A 23,658-nucleotide genomic window follows, 5' to 3' on the forward strand; every position below is an offset into this window, starting at 1 on the left:
ATGCTATAGTTGACTAAAAAGCTTGCACGATGCATGAAGCAACAACAGTCAGTTAAGTATTGACCGGAGCAGAAAAAGCAGCTCGCTCTGAGGTAGCGTGTGGAAGTGGATCAATGGGAAAACTTGAAAGCATCTGCAGCCTTTTGATCACTGAGTGTGGGCCTCACAAAAAACGTTCTCCATTCGGCTTTGATTATCCCACAAGATAAAAGTGCTGCACACACCAGTGGGATGTGCTACGTTTCTTTCCTCCAGAGCAAAAGACGGCACCTTCCAAAGTAGATAGTGGCACCAACAAGAAACACTAACATGGGCTGTGGCGTTCCGTTTTAGGGACCTTATTGGCCAGCTGACGCCCTCTTTTTTTTTTCACCAGACTGCTGATGTGTGACGGCCACAGCAGGTGGAGGGACGGGGACGCAGCAGCTCACCTTACTTTGAGATGAGGGGGTCCTCAAAGGTCTCTGGTACGGGTCCTCTTTGATGAACTAGTACAGCTGAAAGGTCCAAGTCTGTGACAAAGATCTGATGATGGTCGGTGAGGGACCCTGTGGCTATTCTGAGCCAAAACAACCACTTGCACACTATTAAGGAGGATTAAAGCATACAGTATTTGTAATAGATCCATCTGACCATTTGCTTGAAGGGGAACTGCACTTTTTTGGGGATTTTGCCTATTGTTTACAATTGTTATGAAAGACATGACGACGGATAGATTTTTTTATTTTTTTGCATTCGAAATATTGAATAAATTAGATCAAAAGTCCGCTTACAATGGGAGCCGTTTAATTCCGCCTATAGAACCCCTAAAAAAACACCCAACACCTCCATTGAGGTTTTATATACATGATGTAAGTATATGTAATGTAGTACCGGGCCTATTTATAATAACATTTACATATTTTGATCATTTTAAGCATACGTGGCGCATTAATTTAATGCAGCGTTTCTCAAAGTGTGGGGAATAGAGACATGACAGGTGGGGCGTGAGGAACGGGAGGAATTTTTTTTTTTTGTATTATATTCTTAGATTTTTTTTTTTACTATGCTTTCATTTTCTATACACACTGTAAATCACTGTGATTCTGTCTGTGAAATCCGCTATATAAAAAAATGTAAATTACTTATTTTTCCTGTAGGCTTTAAATTTCTAGGTAGGAGCGAACGTTTGACAGACATAGCAACAGTAACTACTGGGGGCGGGGCTAAGCGGAACAAACTTTCGCGCGGATGGGTAGCAACCCATCCGCGCGAAAGTTTGTTCCGCTAATCATCCACTCATCGGGCAGAGAGCTGTGTCCATTCTTCTCCCCTTTGCCCTTTTCCCTTTTCAGCTGTTGCTTCACTCAAAACGAAGTACAGGTCTCAGCTGAACATTGAGCATGACTTAAGAGTGACAGTGTCAAGCCTGCAACCCCGATTTGAAAAGCTGTGCAGTGCAAAACAGGCTCATTGCAGCCACTAATGCTGGAGTATTGTAAAACTCATGTTCACTTCCCCTGTCTTGCCAAATGCGTAACTCCTCCTTTTTTTTTTTTTGCAAAGTGGCACTTTAATTTGATTTATTATTGAACTTGATGCAAGTTATTTGATTTATTATTGAACTTGATGCAAGTTATAACACTTTTATTTGATTTATTATTGAACTTGATGCAAGTTATAACACTTTTTTTGGATTTATTATTGAACATGATGCAAGTTATAACACTTTTATTTGATTTATTATTGAACTTGATGAAAGTTATAAGACTTTTATTTGATTTATTTTTTAACTTGATGCAAGTTATAACACTTTTGTTTTATTTATTATTGAACTTGATGCAAGTTATTTTATTTATTATTGAACTTGATGTAAGTTATACCACAGCTGCAGTTATTTTAGTTATTATTGAACTTGATGTAATTTTATGTTATTGAGTTTGAATGTATACAACTTGATGTTACTTGATGTTCAATACATTTGAAAATGTTAAGCTTGGCATTAGCGTTCTGTTGGGGTGATGGGGGCAGGTGGGGCTTGAAAACTCCCCCTTGTCCAAAGTGGGGGATGACAAAAAAAGTTTGAGAACCACTGATTTAATGCATTTTAAGTATTAAATAAACGTTAATAAAAGTCTGCATACAGCAGAGCTAATGGGAGCTCCACTATTTCGCCCATAAAATCTGATAGATAAACATTCAAAAAACGGCAACAATACTTCATTTACTTTCGTGACTTGAATATTAACCAAGCATTAGTGATATTGTTATTATAAGTGCTAACGCAGACAAACTATTTATAGCTGTGCTGTGATCACAAGCTTGTGTCCCTATGTTTACATCATCGAGTGGTCTGCTGTTTCCTCGCTTCCTTGCTGCCTTTAAGTTTACTCCAGATCAGAGGTGGGCAAACTACGGCCCGCGGGCCACATCCGGCCCGATGCTCCCTTTAAACTGACCCGCCAAATATTATAACAGAATTGAGCAAAGATCTGTTTTGAAAATTGCCACATCAAAACTGATACTAGAGCTCGACGCACTGGCATAAAAGGGTGATCAACAACACTGCTCCCACTAAAAGAGAATGTAAGTGTAAACCCTTTAATACCATTTTTACGTATCTTTGATGTTCTGATATGATCTTTTTGAAAGTAGGTGTATTATAATTAAAATAGCCCATGTTTGAGAAGCCTACTCTTAGTTTCAACAGATATGATATGCTTTGAAATGCATCATGTCCCGTCTGTGAAATTTCAAAAGCCAATGTGACCCCTGAAACAAAAAGTTTGCCCACAACCTGCTCTAGATCATAAATCATGCATCTCACCTAAATGTTTGAGTAAGTATTCTGACAACTTGGGACACTTTCATAGCCATTTAGGACCTGGGACTGGCGAGAACCACACGAAAAGCTTGTTCCCCTCGCCCACCACCCTGTTTCTTTGCGAGGATTATGAGACATTTTTCATCTGAGTGGGAATATATGAACATTCTAGCAGTTGGCATCCTAATGACAGCAGAACGTGTACAGTAAGTGATGTTTTTTATCTTTGTTATCTCTCATGTTTTTTAGGGGTTTCTTTATGCGGAATTGAACGGCTCCCTGTTCATTTTAGAATTGATTTTAAAATGTTGCTGTTTGGTTTTAAAGCTTTGCATGGACTGGCACCTCATTATATCTCGGACCTCAGACGAGACTTGAAACCAGGGGAGACAGGGCCTTCTCTGTGGTCGGCCCTAAGCTCTGGAACACTCTGTCCCTCCATGTTCGAACTGCTCCCACAATGGAGTGTTTTAAGTCTTGTCTTAAGACCCACTTTTATTCTCTGGCTTTTAACACTACGTGAGTTGTGTGGTCCTCTGTGTTTTAAAAATGTTATTTCTATTTATTGTTTTAATTGGTTTTACCCTTTAAAATCGTTTTTAATCATATTTATTTTTACTTTTTTTTATATTGGTTTTATATTTATTTATTTTGTTTTTATTCAGTCATTTGTGGAGCTAAGGATAGTATTTGAATCTTGTTTTGAATATTTTTGTGCAGCACCTAGGAACAATTTTTGTTGTTTAAATGTGCTATATAAATAAAGTGGATTAGATTGGATTGGCTCCCATTGTAAGCAGACTTTTGATCTAATTATTTTTTTAATATTTAGAATGCAAAAAAATAAATAAAAATACATCCGTCATCATTTATTTCATAATGATGGGCAAAACGCCCCCAAAAAATTGCAGTTCCCCTTTAAAATGCATATCTAGTGGGGGTATGTACTAGAAGTTTCAAAAAAAAAAAAAAAGTTTTCGAATGAATCACGACTCTTATTTATAACGATTCCTAATCGATTCAAAAAATTAATAATAATTGTTATTTTTAGTATATATTTTTTTAACACATCCTGTCCAACCATTCAGACACATCATATTGTTGCTGTAGATGATCATATCTGCTGTACAGATTTACTTTAGAAAAGAGATGTTATGGATACTTCTCTTGTTGCCTTATTTGTATTTGACTTTATTAAATGTTTGGGTAGCATTTTGTTGAACAAAACCAGTTTTCTTTTAAAAAAATACAAACAATTATGAGAGCTGTTTATCTATTTTATGTGTAGTTAATCATAGAACTGGCACCCATTGTTATTAAAAAAAGTATTACATTTTGAATCGAGAATCGGTTTGCATATAGGATGGATTTTGAATCGAATCGTATTCCCGAAGAATCAAATCGTTTGGTGCCCAAAGAGTCACATCCCTAGCTAGCATTTACACACAGATCCTGTGAAAGCAGGATTTTTTAAAAAAATCTTTTATGAAAGTTGCCCATACAGACGGACAATGTGTTCAAAACAATCCCTGTTAGCCCAGACTTGGGAAAAAAACCTGCATGTTTTTACCGAGACACGTTTTCAGTGTTTATGCGGGAATAATAGCGGCGTTCTCTTTGACGAGCTGTTGACACGACAACATTTAAACTGAAAACGTGTGAGTAGTGTGGTTTAAGCTGTTTGTTTACGTGACAGCAGTGTTTTCAAGCCTGAAAAACGCAACATTTATAAACGTCACCGCTATCGTTTTTGTGTAAACACTGAGCAAGGTCATAGACTACATGCAGGGCCTTATGGAGTCTGTTAATTTTTTTTTCCAAATTCTGTTTTACTTTTCCTCGAATTTTTTAATTTTTATATTTCTGTTTTTTTTTACCTTAGAGTGCAACAGTGCTTTTTGTGTCAGTAAAATGTAATTACATGTCTGTTATTTAAATCCAACAATCCTTACATGTATTGATGCAATACAATGGACAATTTGGAACAGTATTTTAAAGGCCTACTGAAACCCACTACTACCGACCACGCAGTCTGATAGTTTATATATCAATGATGAAATCTTAACATTGCAACACATGCCAATACGGCCGGGTTAACTTATAAAGTGCAATTTTAAATGTCCCGCTAAACTTCCAGTTGAAAACGTCTGTGTATGATGACGTATGCATGTGACGTCACTAGTTAAACGGAAGTATTGGTACACCATTGAATCCAATACAAAAAAGCTCTGTTTTCATCTCAAAATTCCACAGTATTCTGGACATCTGTGTTGGTGAATCTTTTGCAATTTGTTTAATGAACAATGGAGACTTGAAAGAAGAAAGTTGTAGGTGGGATCTGTGTATTAGCAGCTGGCTGTAGCAACACAACCAGGAGGACTTTGACTTGGATAGCAGACGCGCTAGCCGACGCTAGCCGCCGACCGCACGGATGATCGGGTGAAGTCCTTCGTCGCGTCGTCGATCGCTGGAACGCAGGTGAGCACGGGTGTTGATGAGCAGATGAGGGCTGGCTGGCGTAGGTGGAGCGCTAATGTTTTTGTCATAGCTCTGTGAGGTCCCGTTGCTAAGTTAGCTTCAATAGCATTGTTAGCAACAGCATTGTTAAGCTTTGCCAAGCTGGAAAGCATTAACCGTGTATTTACAGGTCCATGGTTTAATAGTATTGTTGATTTTCTGTCTATCCTTCCAGTCAGGGGTTTATTTATTTTGTTTCTATCTGCATTTGAGCCCGATGCTATCACGTTAGCTCCGTAGCTAAAGTGTTTCGCCGATGTATTGTCGTGGAGATAAAAGTCACTGTGAATGTCCATTTCGCGTTCTCGACTCTCATTTTCAAGAGGATATAGTATCCGAGGTGGTTTAAAATACAAATCCGTGATCCACAATAGAAAAAGGAGAAAGTGTGGAATCCAATGAGCCCTTGTACCTAAGTTACGGTCAGAGCGAAAAAAGATACGTCCTGCACTGCACGCTAGTCCTTCACTCTCACGTTTCCTCATCCATGAATCTTTCATCCTCGCTCAAATTAATGGGGTAATCGTCGCTTTCTCGGTCCGAATCTCTCTCGCTGCATTGTAAACAATAGGAAAATTTGAGCAGCCCTTCCTCCTGTGACGTCACGCTACTTCCGGTATAGGCAAGGCTTTTTTTTATCAGTGACCAAAAGTTGCAAACTTTATCGTCGTTGTTCTCCACTAAATCTTTTCAGCAAAAATATGGCAATATCGCGAAATGATCAAGTATGACACATAGAATGGATCTGCTATCCCCGTTTAAATTAGGCCTTTAAAGCAAAGCATAATAATGTTCTCAGATAAATGTACCAATGAGTGCTATAAGTACAAATTGTTTTTTGAAACCTTTATACTGACCAGATGTTCTTGCCTGTACTAGGGCTGGGCAAAAAAAATATGTCAACATATATCGCAATAGACACATAATCAATAAGAATTAAATATGCATTCAATACAATGTTCGATCTACCTGTATATTTTTTTTTTCCTTTGTCGGAAGAAACAGGAAGTTGCGAAGCAAGGTTGGTTGCATGAACAAAGGCACTTGCTAGAGCAACGCGGGAAGTGATAACTGATCAGTGGGAGTGACACGCTAACAGCCAATCAGGTAACAGTATCAACTATTACGTTTGGTTGCGCCATCTTGCTGTCTGGCGGTTAAATCTTTGCATGGAGTGAGAAGAGAAAGTAAAAATGAATAAATTGTGGATAAAACAGGAAAAGTCACCTTGACAGTATGGCGGTTTTTCAGATTGTTTTAAATGGACTGTAGTCAGACCAAGGCGCACCTAATCATTTTAAGAGTTTATTGTTAAAGGGGCGGTATAGCTCCGTTGGTAGAGCGACCGTGCCAGCAACTTGAGGGTTCCGGGTTCGATCTCTGCTTCCTCCATTGTAGTCACTGCCGTTGTGTCTTTGGGCAAGACACTTTACCCACCTGCTCCCAGTGCCACCCACACTGGTTTAAATGTAACTTAGATATTAGATTTAACTATGTAAAAGCACTTTGAGTCACTAGAGAAAAGCGCTATATAAATATAATTCACACATTACGTGTCCGGTGTGATTTTAGAATTGTGTTTACATTATGTGTTTTCCATGCTTATGTTGACATTTCCTTTCCTTCATGCTTTTATAGCTGAGGGGATTACAATTAGAAGAAGGTTACATTTGAAATAACATTGTTTACATTTACCGTATTTTCCGGGGTATAAGGCGCACTTAAAATTATTTCATGTTCTCAAAAATCAACAGTGCACCTTATAACCCGGTGCACCTAATCTACGTATTAATTCTGGTTGTGCTTACCGACCTCGAAACACTTTTTTTTTTTTTTTTTTGGTACAATGTGTAATGATAAGTGTGAACAGTAGATGGCAGTCACATATAAGAGTTGACAACCCTAATCCGGGTCCTTATTTTCAAGAGGTCATATAAACTAACAATACTTATCGATATTTAAACCACTTCTATCGTGACACAGCCCTAGTCTGTACATAGGAGTTCTTTTCTACAACAACATAAGCAGATGTGTTGGATTATCCTGGCTAGCATTAGCTCCGTAGTTTGTTCGCAGACTTAGCCGCTGTTTCGAGTGGTCTTTTCGAAATTATTTCATGAGAGGGTGGGTGAAATCACATGATTTCCCCTGGCAAACCTTCCTTCTTTACCATGAATTGATTAACATGGACCCCGACTTAAACAAGTGGAAAAACATATTCGGGTGTTACCATTTAGTGATCAGTTGTACGGAATATGTACTGTACTGTGCAATCTACTAATAAAAGTCTCAATCAATCAATCAATCAATTCTCCTCACAATGTCAGCATTCAGTCGCATGTATGTCAATTTCCCTGATATTCCACGCTTAACAGTTCATTCTGATTTGAATGGCCAATTCCGTGACGCATATGCACTTTTTCTCACGCCGCCTGGCCGAGTGGATGATAAGACGTAGTCTCAGATGAACGAATAAACCTTAAACGGGTGAAAGCAGACATTTTTGACAATGAGAAATGAGAAAGAGTCGCTAGCGTAATTGGGTGTCAGGTGGACATCCGTGTCAGCAACCCACAGTCTCCCACTGGCTCGTTACTGGGTCCCAGCCTGCAAATACACTTCCCATCCATTATCCATCTGGGACCCCCGCCTGCCTTTCACCCCTCCCGGGCCCCAAGCACACACACGCACTCAAACGCCTCCCCTCACCCACACTAATTACGATAACACTGTGGTGTATTTGTACATATCATGTATTTCGTTATCATGTATTGTGTTATTGAGATGTTTTTTTTTAGTAGCACCTTTACATTAAAAAATAGATACAAATGGGAGAAACTGCATGTGAATGTTAAAGGCCTACTGAAATGAATTTTTTTTATTTAAACGGGGATAGCAGATCTATTCTATGTGTCATACTTGATCATTTCGCGATATTGCCATATTTTTGCTGAAAGGATTTAGTATAGAACAACGACGATAAAGATTGCAACTTTTGGTATCTGATAAAAAAAAGGCTTGCACCTACCGGAAGTAGCGTGACGTAGTCAGTTGAACATATACGCAAAGTTCCCTATTGTTTACAATGATGGCCGCATGAAGTGAGAGAGATTCGGACCGAGAAAGCGACAATTTCCCCATTAATTTGAGCGAGGATGAAAGATTTGTGGATGAGTAAAGTGCAAGTGAAGGACTAGTGGGGAGTTGAAGCTATTCAGATAGGGAAGATGCTGTGAGAGCCGGGGGTGACCTGATATTCAGCTGGGAATGACTACAACAGTAAATAAACACAAGACATATATATACTCTATTAGCCACAACACAACCAGGCTTATATTTAATATGCCACAAATTAATCCTGCATAAAAACACCTTCGTGTTTGTTATGCTAGCTCCTAGCTCCTCTGCTAGCTCCTAGCTCCATAGAACACGCCAATACAATTCAAACACCTGATCAACACACACAATCACTCAGCCCAAAAGACCGTTTACCTAACCCAAGGTTCATAAAGCTTATATATTTTTAAAAAGTTACGTACGTGACGCGCACATACGGTCAAGTTATCGAATGTTTAGCAGCCAAGGCTGCATACTCACGGTACCTGATATTCAGCTGGGAATGACTACAACAGTAAATAAACACAAGACATATATATACTCTATTAGCCACAACACAACCAGGCTTATATTTAATATGCCACAAATTAATCCTGCATAATAACACCTGCATGTTTGTTATGCTAGCTCCTAGCTCCTCTGCTAGCTCCTAGCTCCATAGAACACGCCAATACAATTCAAACACCTGATCAACACACACAATCACTCAGCCCAAAAGACCGTTCACCTAACCCAAGGTTCATAAAGCTTATATATTTTAAAAAAGTTACGTACATACGCAAAAAAAAGTTGCGCACATACGGTCAAGCGATCAAATGTTTAGAAGCCAAAGCTGCATACTCACAGTAGCACGTCTGCGTCTTTGTCATCCAAATCAAAGTAATCCTGGTAAGAGTCTGTGTTGTCCCAGTTCTCTACAGGCGTCTGTGTATCGAAAAATACGTCCATTTCGCACCGACAACTTTCTTCTTTGCTTGCTCAGCTTCCTTCTTCATAATGCAATGAACATGATTGAAACAGATTCACGAACACAGATGTCCAGAATACTGTGGAATTATGAAATGAAAACAGAGCTTTTTCGTATTGGCTTCAATGTGGAAGGCATACCCGTGTTCCCCGGGCTACGTCACGCGCATACGTCATCCTCAGAGGCGTTTCGAACCGGAAGTTTAGCGGCAAATTTAAAATGTCACTTTATAAGTTAACCCGGCCGTATTGGCATGTGTTATAATGTTAAGATTTCATCATTGATATATAAACTATCAGACTGCGTGGTCGGTAGTAGTGGGTTTCAGTAGGCCTTTAAGAGATGCATAGTTGATAATTTAGTAAAATAGTCAATATTGATTATCTGTGTGTTTGTTTGTTGCTGGTATTTTAGTGGCTTTACTATATGGCAGCTATTGCAAATATATTTTTTTAAATGTGTTGTTTGCCAGCACATTTGGCAACAATTTAAATTGGATTGTGAGTTTTTTTTCCCCCTCCATCTATAATTTGGTCATAAAATGCACTGCTTGTGACCTAAAACAGTTAGCTAACAAACACATAGGCTAGCTAGCTAACACTGGTCAATGTGATTTAGGCTATTTTTACCCACACATTTATTGTTCAAATAAATCAATCAATCAATGTTTATTTAAATAGCCCTAAACCACAAGTGTCTCAAAGGGCTGCACAAGCCACAACGGAATCCTCGGTTCAGATCCCACATCAGGGCAAGGAGAAACTCAACCCAATGGGACAATGAGAAACCTTGGAGGGGACCGCAGATGTGGGGAGCCCCCCCCCCCCCCCCCCCCAGCCCCCTAAGGCGACCGGTGCAATGGGCGTCGAGTGGATCTAGCATAATATTGTGAGAGTCCAGTTCATAGTGGATCTAACATAATAGTGAGAGTCCAGTCCATAGTGGGGCCAGCAGGAGACCATCCCGAGTGGAGACAGGTCAGCAGCGCAGAGACGTCCCCAACCGATGCACAGGCGAGCGGTCCACCCAGGGTCCCGACTTTGGACAGCCAGCACTTCATCCGTGGCCACCGAACCTGTGCCCACCCCCTCCACGAGGGAGAGGGGGGCAGAGCAGAAAAGAAAAGAGACGGCAGATCAACTGGTCTAAAAGGGGGTCTATTTAAAGGCTAGAGTATACAAATGAGTTTTAAGATGGGACTTAAATGCTTCTACTGAGGTAGCATCTCTAACTGTTACTGGGAGGGCATTCCATAGTACTGGAGCCCGAAAAGAAAACGCTCTATAGCCCGCAGACTTTTTTTGGGCTCTGGGAATCACTAATAAGCCGGAGTTCTTTGAACGCAGATTTCTTGCCGGGACATATGGTACAATACAATCAGCAAGATAGGATGGAGCTAGACCGTGTAGTATTTTATACGTCAGTAGTAAAACCTAATAGATAAAGATTAATTAAGAAAAATCCAATGAAACTGTTACATCATTTTCTCAAGGCTTTGTTTAAGCTATTGGCTAACATAAGCAGCAGATGTTAGTTAGCTAAGTTATTTGCTCTGCGTACACTCTTTCCTAGCTTGATTTTAATATTTTTAAAAAGGAAATTTCGGGTTCTCAAATTCTTCATTTTTTGAGCTTGTTAAAGTGGCGGAAAATATTTCGGTAAGTTGGCTAGGTATTGTTTTGATGATTAGCAGACATTATGAATGCTAGCGTAATGATGTGCCGATACGTTTTTCATTCTAAAATGTAAAAAAAACGACAATGAGCTATTATGAGGGGACTTTGTACCAAGCGGGGCTGTTTTAAGATTGATATTAAGATTAGTTTATTTCCAAGAGGACAATGCAATTTCATAACAACACCAACATAAGAACACCAGAAGGCTAGTGTTCATCGGTAGTCCTCTGGCCATGATTTAAAAAAGGCGGTAAAATTACAATTTGCAACTTGTTCACAGTTACATTTTTCAAAGCAAAAAATATTACAAAAACACCATTAGCTAGCTTATGCAACCATTACTGGTTGAACAGCACGCGTATGTTTCAAAATTGTCACAATTACAACATTTTTGTAATGAACATTTTTACCATCCCCATCAAAATAATTGTTGTTTTCATTGGTCACTCAGTCTCTTGCACACGTATACGCAGGGGGCGCATACACACATAGAAAAGCAGGCCAAGAGAAGCAATTTGCAGTCATGTTGTCGTTGTGATAGAATATAATAACAATGATAGCTAATGCTAACTATCCAAATCGCTATTGTTAGCTAATAACACCCAAAGCTTTTGATTGATTGATTGATTGAAACTTTTATTAGTAGATTGCACAGTGCAGGACATATTCCGTACACTTGACCACTAAATGGTAACATCCGAATAAGTTTTTCAACTTGTTTAAGTCAGGGTCCACTTAAATTGATTCATGATACAGATATATACTGTCATCATAATACAGTCATCACACAAGATAATCATCAGAGTATATACATTGAATTATTTACATTATTTACAACCCAGGGTGTGGGATGTGGAGGGGGGGGGTAGGTTTGGTTGATATCAACACTTCAGTCATCAACAATTGCATCATCAGAGAAATGGACATTGGAACAGTGTAGGACTGACTTGGTAAGATATGTACAGCAAGTAGTGGACATAGAGAGAGAGATCAGAAAGCATAAAAATAAGTATCTACATTTGATTATTTACAATCCGGGGAGGTAGGGTATTAGTTTAGGGTTGAAGTTGCCTGGAGGTGTTCCTTTAGTGCGGTTTTGAAGGAGGATAGAGATGCCCTTTCTTTTACACCTGTTGGGAGTGCATTCCATATTGATGTGGCATATAGAAAGAGAATGAGTTAAGACCTTTGTTAGATCGGAATCTGGGTACATGGGTTTCGTACATACATAGTTAGGTTATTAGGTCCTAGCGCTACATCGGAAAGTTAGCGCTCTCTCGGCATCTGTTTAAATGTTGCAAACAGCCTCTTTAACTGTAATTTATCCTGTTCATTTTTATTTGATGTCTTGCAACAACATACCTGTACTGCCTGCTCATAGGGCTGCCAAAAGAATATTAACGCACCAGTAGAGTGTAAAAACAGGTCGACTTTATATATTTACAGTAATTGTGTTTCATTGTTTCCATTAAACCATATTCAATTGTATGTACAATCCGCAAAGTATGTGAAAATATAAACATCACAAAGTGACACAAATTCCTCTTTGAATATCTTCGGCGATTTCCGTAGATTCTATGTCAGTGTAAGAACGTTTCTGCATTTGGACTATGTTATCAGATAAGTCATACTGGAAATACGCAATCATTGGAAATAGATGTTCTGTTTATCATTCACAATCCTTATGTAAGACAAGAACATATGCTTGGCTTTTCTTATGCATTCGAAATCGTAAATAAATCGCTAACAGATGGAGTGTCCTCTATTGCGCTCATTACACTCTTTCTAAAAATATCCAGAAAGCGCCAACAACACTCCATTTACATGTCGTGGCCTGAAAATTAACCAAATATGAGCGATATTGTTATTATTATGAGCGCTAACACACGTGGCCCTTTTTAGCGGCGCATTGATAGCATTGAGTTAATGCTAGCTTACGCTGCTATTGTTGAGACCCTGAGCTGATGGCTGCGTCTTCTTCGTCTCAAATTTGCTAAAAGTACATTCTAGATTTTAATTCATGACATCCCCCGAGATGGTGAAAAAGACGCAAGGTGCTGAAACTTTTTCTTAACTCTTCGTGAGGATTCTGATTGAGTCTTCATCTAAACAGGATTATGTGAGCGTCCCGTCGGTCGGCATCCAGGTGAGGGTGGAAATTGTACAGTAAGTGTTTGTGTTATGATGGTTTATTATGGTTAGTTTGTATATTTAGCACCTAGCAATGCTGTTGATGCTATAGTGTTTCAATAAAGCTGCATCCGTTTGGCACTCGGCTTCTAAAACTTTGCTCATCCTCTTTGTGTTTGGCTCAAAAATATAAGGTCCCGGATCATAATTTTTCCCAAAGTAATTGTTGTTGGCTCTCACAAAGTCTGCTTGATTAGCATTGTTGTTGATGAGGAGGGGTATCTGTGGTTCCTAACTCTACATCACGGATCACGTGACTGGCTTGCTCATTAACTCTCAAAATGGCTCGGGAATCTCCGTCAGATTGATACTATTTTAATCATATCTATTTCTTCACAAACTTTGGAAGTCTTTTGGTGTCATAAATCAGATATATATGATAATAGCTTCAATATAGAGGCAAGTAGTTTTTCCACTCTACTGCTACTTTAACTACCCAGTTGTGGTCAAAAGTTTACATACACTTGTAAAGAACATAATGTCATGGCTGTCTTGAGTTTCCAATCATTTTTACAACACTTATTTTTTTGTGATAGAGTGATTGGAGCACATACTTGTTGGTCACAAAAAACATTCATGAAGTTTGGTTCTTTTATGAATGTATTATGGGTCTATTGAAAATGTGACCAAATCTGCTGGGTCAAAAGTATACATACAGCAATGTTAATATTTGGTTACATGTCCCTTGGCAAGTTTCACTGCAATAAGATGCTTTTGGTAGCCATCCACAAGCTTCTGGTTGACTTTTTGACCACTCCTCTTGACAAAATTGGTGCAGTTCAGCTAAATTTGTTGGTTTTCTGACATGGACTTGTTTCCTCAGCATTGTCCACACGTTTAAGTCAGGACTTTGGGAAGGCCATTCTAAAACCTTCATTCTAGCCTGGTTTAGCCATTCCTTTACCACTTTTGACATGTGTTTGGGGTCGTTGTCCTGTTGGAACACACAACTGCGCCCAAGACCCTGATGATTTTAGGTTGTCCTGAAAAAATTGGAGGTAATCCTCCTTTTTCATTTTTCAAGGTACCAGTTCCATTGGCGGCAAAACAGGCCCAGAGCATAATACTACCACCACCATGCTTGATGGTAGGAATTGGTGTTCCTGGGATTAAAGGCTTCACTTTTTCTCCTCCAAACATATTGCTGGGTATTGTGGCCAAACAGCTAAATTGTTGTTTTGTCAAGAGGAGTGGTCAAAAATTCAACCAGAAGCTTGTGGATGGCTACCAAAAGCTCCTTATTGCAGTGAAACTTGCCAAGGGACATGCAACCAAATATTAACTTTGCTGTATGTATACTTTTGACCCAGCAGATTTGGTCACATTTTCCAGTAGACCCATAATAAATTCATAAAAGCCAAACTTCATGAATGTTTTTGGTGACCAATAAGTATGTGCTCCAATCACTCTATCACAAACAAATAAGAGTTGTAGAAATTATTGGAAACTCAAGACAGCCATGACATTATGTTCTTTACAAGTGTTTGTAAACTTTTGACCACGACTGTAAATAGCCGTTTTAACCCTCATTAAGGAGCATTGAATGTACATTTCCTTTTTAACATACATTACGGTGGTTTACTAAATGACATTAGTATTTCATCCTTAGCAATTTCAATGAAACATATAAAGACCATTCTGTCAATCTAAGCCTCGGCAGAGGTCTGCAGTGACTAAACAGCAGGTGTGTCACTCGTCCTTTGATCATATCATAGCGTGTTGCACGTCAATGTACCAATCAATATCTCTTTTGAAAACACATCACCTCTTTGTGACCTCGGGGTCTTAGGTCAAAGGGTTATGGGGGGCAGTGGAGAGCCTTTTAAGGCATGTTCGCTCAGAGATAGTTTTGGACCGGAGTGTATGTGGGTTTTTTTTTTTGTCCTCCTGGACGATTGTGCCGGTCATCGGGACAGCTGGTGCCGGGCGGGGCAGCTGCACGGCTGCGGGGTGGCTTGGAAATAGCTCCTCCCCGGCAAACCCTGGAAGGCTTTCTGCATCTGCTCAGCTGTCAGACCCTCCCTTCCTCTAAACCCCCTTTGCATCCCAGCGCTCCATCAGCTGAGGGCAGCAGGAGAGACAGCTGGTGGGTACTACTAGGGAAACAGAGGGTGTGTTTATGCGAGGGAGTGTGTTTTTAAGGGGTGGGGGATAAGGCGGTGACATCACAGCCAAAAGTGATCCATTTAAACACATGCTCCCCCATACAGGCACTGGTTTTTTTTTGTTTTTTTTAAATGGCCTAGACTATTAATAAATGATGCGGGGGTAGCTTTCCTCCTGGCTCCAACGAACTGGAAAATGTCCTTCCAGTAGGGAATATACGGATAAAGCCTCCTCTTATTCAAACATACAATATATATAATATGCATGACCACTTACGGGAGGGTTTGCCAAGAAAAATAATCGTTCACAAAAAGGCCACACCCTGAAACTGCAACAAAGGGACTGTTCAAAAACCTATGAAGTTTATTTCCAACATGCCTACCAAAGTTATATGAAGAGCCGTTCCATGGAAGGGGTGCTATTTGCTGGTTGTAACTCTCAAATGAACTTTTTTTTCTAACCTAAATCGAACAATACACATTTTGAACTTCCATATTTTCCGGACCATAAGGCGCACTGGGATATAAGCCGCACCCGCTAAATTTTAGAAGAAAAAGGTTCAATATATTAGCCGCACCGGACTATAAGTCTCAAATATTAGACTTAGACTTAGACAAACTTTATTGATCCACAAGGGAAATTGTTCCACACATTAGCTCAGTTACAAAGGATGGAAAGGGTAAGGATGGAAAGAATAATGCAGGTATTAAGTAGACTAAAAATGTACCATAGTAGAAATATAATATATAACATATATGTAATATTGACATATTATATATACACTGTAGGGCTGCAACTAACGATTCATTTGATAATCGATTAATCTGTCGATTATTACTTCGATTAATAATCGGATAAAAAAGACAAACTACATTTCTATCCTTTCCAGTATTTTATTGTAAAAAAAACAGCATACTGGCACCATACATATTTTGATTATTGTTTCTCAGCTGTTTGTACATGTTGCAGTTTATAAATAAAGGTTTATTAAAAAAATAAAAAATAAAAATAATACAAAAAAAAATGCCTCTGCGCATGCGCGTAGCATAGATCCAACGAATCGATGACTAAATTAATTGCCAACTATTTTTATAATCGATTGTAATCAATTTAATTGATTAGTTGTTGCAGCCCTAATATACAGTATATAATATGTACAGATATATTATATTATTATATTATATTATATTTGTATACAACAAATACAATATATAACAAATCCCAGTTAGCATGTACAATATTACAGTATATGTAACAGCTGCAGCAAAAAAAAAAAAGGGGAACATTAAATAGAGAGTAGATCCAGCAGAAAATATACATTATAAACAAAAAGAGGTAGCAAACATGGAAGCGGTCAGGTAATAGACAGATATCGTCTATTGCTGTATGGCGAGTGATTATACAGCTAGATGGAGTGCGGAATGAAGGAGTTCTTGAATCGAACATTGTGGGAACGAAGCTGAAGGAGCCTGTTGGAGTATGAGCTGTCCTTCAATTGTCTGGTGGAGTGGGTGGTCAGCATTGTCCATGATGGCGAGCAGTTTGTCCAGTGACCTCCTGTCCCTCACTGACACAAACGCCTCTAACTGCGTGCCAATAGTTTGGCCGGCTTTCCGGATCAGTTTGTCAATCCGGTTTAAGTCCCTTTTGCTGGTGCTGCTCCCCCATCAAACCACTGCAAAGTACAGGGCACTGGCCACAACAGACTGAACAAAGATCTCCAACTGCTTTCTGCACACATTAAAGGACCTAAGCTTCCTCAGGAAAAAGAGTCTGCTCATGCCCTTCTTGTATACAGCTTTGCTATTGTCCTTCCAGTCCAGTCTGCTGTTCAAGTGGACTCCAAGGTACTTATACTGCCCCACTATTGCCACATCCTGGCCCTGGATGTCGATGGGCTCCACAGGGGTCATTTTCTTCTTGATATATACGTTGCAAAATGAGTTATTCACACAGAAAGATTTTGTAAATGTTTATTTACATACTTTAGTTGCTTCCAAACTGTGTCTGTAACACGGCAGTAAAACGGATGATCAAACAAAACAGAAGTCATCGTCTTGGCATACTTGCCAACCTTGAGACCTCCGATACCGGGAGGTGGAGGGTGGAGGGGGGTGGGGCGGGGGACGTGGTTGGAGGCGTGGTTAAGGGCGTGGTTAATAGGGCAGTATATTTACAGCTAGAATTCACCAAGTACTTCATATATATATATATATATATATATATATATATATATATATATATATATATATATATATATATATATATATTATTACACATATAAATAAAATAAATACTTGAATTTCAGTGTTCCGGAGGCTATCCAGTAGATGGCAGTATTGTCCTGTTTAACTTCTCCGTTCATGAATGAGTATATCATTTCGGCCACCGTGTTCAATGGAGAAGTCTGTTCTACAAAATGTACAGGCAACATACATACCCCTTCCCCTTCGAACTGTCCTGGATGAACTGAAATTCTTGTTTCCATTCGTTTTGGAACTTGCAAGCGTATTTCTTCATCTTGCTCGTCGACGGCGTCGCCATGTCTGTAACTTCCTCGTTCTTCTGCTTCGTCTCCTTGTTGTGTGCGCAGTTGTGCACTCTACTCTCTAAAAGCCCTAGATGTTATGACATCATTGGGCAGGCAAGCTGTTTATATTGTGGGAAAGCGGATGTGAGAACAGGCTGTCCCCACTCAGGTCCGCATTGAGCTGGAGGGGGCGTGGCCTCCAGCTCCGGCTGAATACCGGGAGTTTGTCGGGAGAAAATTTCTGCCGGGAGGTTATTGGGAGAGGCGCTGAATACCGGGAGTCTCCCGGTAAAACCGGGAGGGTTGGCAAGTATGTGTCTTGGACCCACGAGCTGCGGAAGCTCACTCTGCAATCAGCTAAACAGACTCAATAACTCCACGGTGACGTTTTGGTGACTTTACTGAGGAATTTGTGAAATTGAAACAATACAAAGATAATGCCATTGTAAGTTAATAATACTAAGAGACACACTTGTAAACGTGTTAGCAAATGAGCTAATGCTAACGACGCTAGCTTCACTCCATGACGATAGCGCGGACAAATATGCATGAAAACACTCCTACAGACATCACACATGGGACAGTGTAGTAAGTACAAATTGTTTTAGTTATATTGTAAAACTTACAAACGTTGCTTGTAGTGGTACATGAAGAATCCTTTCGAGCAAAAAGGCTATGGACCCTTATTTCCGGTTACGGCATTAAAACAGGAAGTACATTTCCAACCCGCAATACCTGCAGTGAGCGAACTCGTCCAAAAGATGGCGCCATGGCACAAACAATAACACAGCATTTCAGAGTGTCTGCTTGCGTTTCATGCAAACTGTTGAACACAAAAATTGTGGGCATTAGCGGGGAAAAAAAAAACATAAATTAGCCGATCTGTCTTATAAGACACAGGGTTCAAAATCTAGGAAAAAAGTAGTCCGTAATTTACAGAATTTGTCCAATTCAGATTTTTTTGTAAAATCAGATCTTTCTATGTAATGGTTCACATTACAAAAGGAATGCGATGTCTAATGTCAACGCATAATAACCCGCATGCAGACATGACAACATGACGTCACACGTTCTGCAAACACTGCTCCAATTCTAGTATGTCTCAGTCTTCGCGCACTTTTGTCAATTTTAAGGATTTTTTTGCAATTAAAAGTCAAATTATTGTGCGTAGAAGATCAAAAGTAAGAAAGTAAATATTTTGGCTATCGCAGTTTTTGGGACATTGGCTACAACGTCTGCAAAATGTTTGCAAACGTCTATTTTGGCGAAGAATCAAGACACTAATGGCTATTTAATGACGTATTGGTCGGATGACCGCGACCCGATCATTCAGACTGCGGTCGCATTCGATACGTATCCGGTTTATATTCACATACAAAAGAGGCCTGGGTCAGATTTTTAAAATTCTGAATTGTACTGTTCACAAAGTCATATGGCCAGAAAAATGGTAATTGACCTGCCTAAATGGCCTATCTGTGTTGAGGTGTTGAAATCGTCACGTAAGATCACTAATGCTATAGTCAGTTGTATGTATATGAATTAGCATCAAGCAAACACATTTTGAAAAGTGGAGCTTTACATTGAAGCTGTTTCTATTATTGGACGGATAACCAATATTAATATTGAGAAAAAAACTATATTGGCTTGCATGTAAAATTTCCGATGCAAGCAGTCCTGCAGCTCGTTTATTAGTGCACACAAGTTGGTCCTTTTTTGTATTTTAGTCAAGTCATTTCCAAATAGTAAACAGGGTAAGCTACTAGGAGCTAGCAGCTACACAACAGCTAAGCACACAATAGCACACAAATCTACACGTTTGCAACAAATCATGTTAATTGAACAATATTGCAGTCTAAAACAGCGCATTTGTCAATATAAACATGTATGAAATACATAATTACAATTGCATATTACGTGCACGTACAAACTCTTCCAGGTAGACGCGTATTATAAAGAATCCAGCAACAAACGTGTCCGCGTCATTCAACATAATTCGTTATGAGCTTGTGTCCCACAGTTTTGACAGCAACAAGCGAACAAACATTCTTGCTAGCGGCTAACGCCCCTCTACAGTAAAAACCCACTTTTAAGTCAACAATCCTCGCCTCCATGGCGGCAAATAAACTATGTTTCTCATAGCTAAACATGCTATTCATATTTGTCAAGATATGCAAACTCCAAGCTAGCGCTCTTAAATGTAAACAAAGGTGTGTAATATTAATCGTAATATTAATATAGTAATATTAATTATACTAATTAATATTAAAGGACTACAGATGGAAATTAGAATGATGCTAAATCTGGGGCTGTCATATTTATAATGTAACTGTACATTGTCCATTAAATGAAATAAACGTTAATGTGGGCGGATAAATATAAATACTGATAGCAAAGATACCATGTATAGAATCTGTATTTGTTCCATACTTCAGTGGTTCAATGAATATTTTTGATCTGCACAAGATCTTCTGTCGTTTTTACAAACTCAGGAAATGAGTCCTTGGACACAAGAAGACCTTAAAGGCCTACTGAAACCCACTACTACCGACCACACAGTCTGATAGTTTATATATCAATGATGAAATCTTAACATTGCAACACATGCCAATACGGCCGGGTTAACTTATAAAGTGCAATTTTAAATTTCCCGCCACACTTCCGGTTGAAAACGTCTACGTATGATGACGTATGCGCGTGGCGGCAACGGAAGTATTGGTACCCAATGTGACACCATACAAAAAGCTCTGTTTTCATCAAAAAATTCCACAGTATTCTGGACATCTGTGTTGGTGAATCTTTTGCAATTTGTTTAATGAACAATGGAGACTGCAAAGAAGAAAGCTGTAGGTGCGATCGGTGTATTAGCGGCGGATTACAGCAACACAACCAGGAGGACTTTGAGATGGATAGCAGACGCGCTACCGTGAGTACAGCTTTGGCTTCCAAACATTTGATCGCTTGCCCGTACGTGCGTGTCGCTATGTGCATGTCACGTACGTAACTTTGGGGAAATATATGTTTCTTGCCGACTCTTATGGCGGCCGGGGTGTCGTCGAAAGCTACAACGCCCGCCGCCGCTCCGTAGCTAAGTTAGCTTCGATGGCGTCGTTAGCAACAGCATTATTAAGCTTCGCCAAGCTGGAAATTATTAACCGTGTATTTACATGTCCACGGTTTAATAGTGTTGTTGATCTTCTGTCTATCCTTCCAGTCAGGGGTTTATTTATTTTGTTTCTATCTGCATTTGAGCCCAATGCTATCACGTTAGCTCCGTAGCTAAAGAGCTTCACCGATGAATTGTCGTGGAGATAAAAGTCACTGTGAATGTCCATTTCGCGTTCTCGACTCTCATTTTCAAGAGGATATAGTATCCGAGGTGGTTTAAAATACAAATCCGTGATCCACAATAGAAAAAGGAGAAAGTGTGGAATCCAATGAACCCTTGTACCTAAGTTACGGTCAGAGCGAAAAAAAGATACGTCCTGCACTGCACTCTAGTCCTTCACTCTCACGTTCCTCATCCACAAATCTTTCATCCTCGCTCAAATTAATGGGGTAATCGTCGCTTTCTCAGTCCGAATCTCTCTCGCTGCATTGTAAACAATAGGGAAATGTGAGCAGCCCTATCCCCTGTGACGTCACGTTACTTCCGGTATAGGCAAGGCTTTTTTTTATCAGCGACCAAAAGTTGAGAAATTTATCGTCGTTGTTCTCTACTAAATCCTTTCAGCAAAAATATGGCAATATCGCGAAATGATCAAGTATGACACATAGAATGGATCTGCTATCCCCGTTTAAATAAAACAAATTCATTTCAGTAGGCCTTTAAGGGCAAAAACCAAAGCATTTACGCTAAATTCCGGATTAAAGGCCACAACTTTTTTCCTGCGCTCTATATACAGCGCGGCTAATTTATAATTTTTTCTTTGCTGGCGGTCGTAATGCAAAAAGTTTAAAGACAAACAAATAAGCAATTATACTATATAAGTGTGTTATTGTTTGTGCTATGGCGCCCTGTCTGGACATGTTTGCTCACTGCAGGTGCAGCAGTGCTGCATTGCCCTTCTGTTTAGACTAGTGCTTTCAGCGAGAAGTACAAATGCCATTCGGTGTTCTAGCCGTCCATAGCGCGGCTACTCGTATGGATTCTTCATTCATCACTCTAAGCAACATTTGTTAGTTGTACAATATAACCAAAACAATTCTTACTTACTAAACCGTCCCATGTGTGATGTCTGTAGGAGTGTTTTCATGCAAATTTAATTAAGCTAATGCCGTTAGCATTAGCTAATATGCAAACATGTCTACAAGTGTTTGTGTGAGTATTTTTAACTTCTTTTTGTATTGTTTCAGTTTCACAAAATCCTCAGTAAATTCACCAAAACGTCACTGTGGAATTATTGAGCCTGCTTAGCTGATTGGAGAGCGAGCTCCCGCAGCCAGTGGGTCCATGATGATGACTTCTGTTTTGTTTGATCAGCCGTTTTACTGTCGTGCTACAGGCACCGTTTGAAAACAATTCAAGTATGTAAATAAACATTTGCAAATTATTTTTGTGTAAATAACTCATTTCACAACGTCTGCGGCCTATAGTTTGGCGTGGCTAATATATCGAAACATATTTTCTTCTTCAAAAATGTAGGTGGGTGTGTCTTATACACCAGTGCGCTCTATAGTCCAGAAAATATGGTAGTTTTGACAAAATATTACAGACAGACGTGACACAATATATGACTGCATATCAGGAGCCTTTGTAACCCCTTTTGTAATGCTTCTATTATCTTTTATATACCAAATAATATATTGTGATATACATCGTTATAGCAGGAGGCTGCAATAATGTATTGTGATATAGATTTTAGTCCAAACCTTTTGACTTGGGGGACACGTTGGGCTAAAAAAATTGGGCCAGGGGCCAAAGCCAACTGCTAGTAAAGTCACAATAAGTGTGTGTACATATTGTATTAATATGTGTACATTTTATATTAATGTAATGGATATATAATTAATAATTAATACAATTGTATATTAGGAGTATGTGAACGTTCACCTCCTACCTTGTTTACTTCCCTGACGACCTCCTTAAAGTTTTCTTATCAGTCAGCGGTTAAAATGCGCCAAACGTGGGATAAGTGATGAGATAGTGTTTTGCATTTTTCCCATCATGCATTGTAATGGTTTTAAATTTGAAGTGAAGTTAATTATATTTATATAAATTCAAATCAAACATGTGTGTTAACGTTTTGTGTTGGTTGCAATTCTTTGCGGCTTGATTATGCCAAAAGTTCACCAAAAATGATTCCCGGGCGCGGCACTGCTGCTGCCCACTGCTCCCCTCACCTCCCAGGGGGTGAACAAGGGGATGGGTCAAATGCAGAGGACACATTTCGCCACACCTAGTGTGTGTGTGACAATCATTGGTACTTTAACTTGAACTTTAAGTTGTTTGGATTGGGTCATACAAGTAAATGCTGTACTGCAGTGAATTCGATGCACAGTTCATGATCATTGACCTGATTGACTCACGTTGTCCACATGACGGCGACACATGAGCAACATTCACATTGTCGGATGTTAAAATTAAATAGGAATCACCCCACGGGCCAGATTCCTTTTTAAACTCATGACGCCTCGGCCCGCGGGCCGTAGTTTTGACATTCCTGTTTTAGGCCATCTCAAGTTCTCACATACTTATTATACTAGTTATTTTTGTGCAAAGTATCCCAGTTTTGCCTGTGAAGCGATGGCATCC

The 23,658-nt window shown here is 39.4% G+C and overlaps 1 long non-coding RNA gene across 1 annotated transcript in view; it reads left to right on the forward strand.

Moving 5' to 3' along the window:
- The first annotated feature begins 376 nt into the window (after positions 1 to 376).
- The window catches only part of LOC133645790 (uncharacterized), a 34,277-nt gene continuing 10,995 nt past the window's right edge, over positions 377 to 23,658 (forward strand). Inside the window, exon 1 of the long non-coding RNA XR_009825208.1 lies at positions 377 to 467. This is a non-coding gene — a long non-coding RNA (uncharacterized LOC133645790). The remainder of the gene's footprint in view (positions 468 to 23,658) is intronic.

This window comes from Entelurus aequoreus, linkage group LG03 (genome assembly GCF_033978785.1).
Source record: "Entelurus aequoreus isolate RoL-2023_Sb linkage group LG03, RoL_Eaeq_v1.1, whole genome shotgun sequence".
NCBI lineage: Eukaryota > Metazoa > Chordata > Actinopteri > Syngnathiformes > Syngnathidae > Entelurus > Entelurus aequoreus.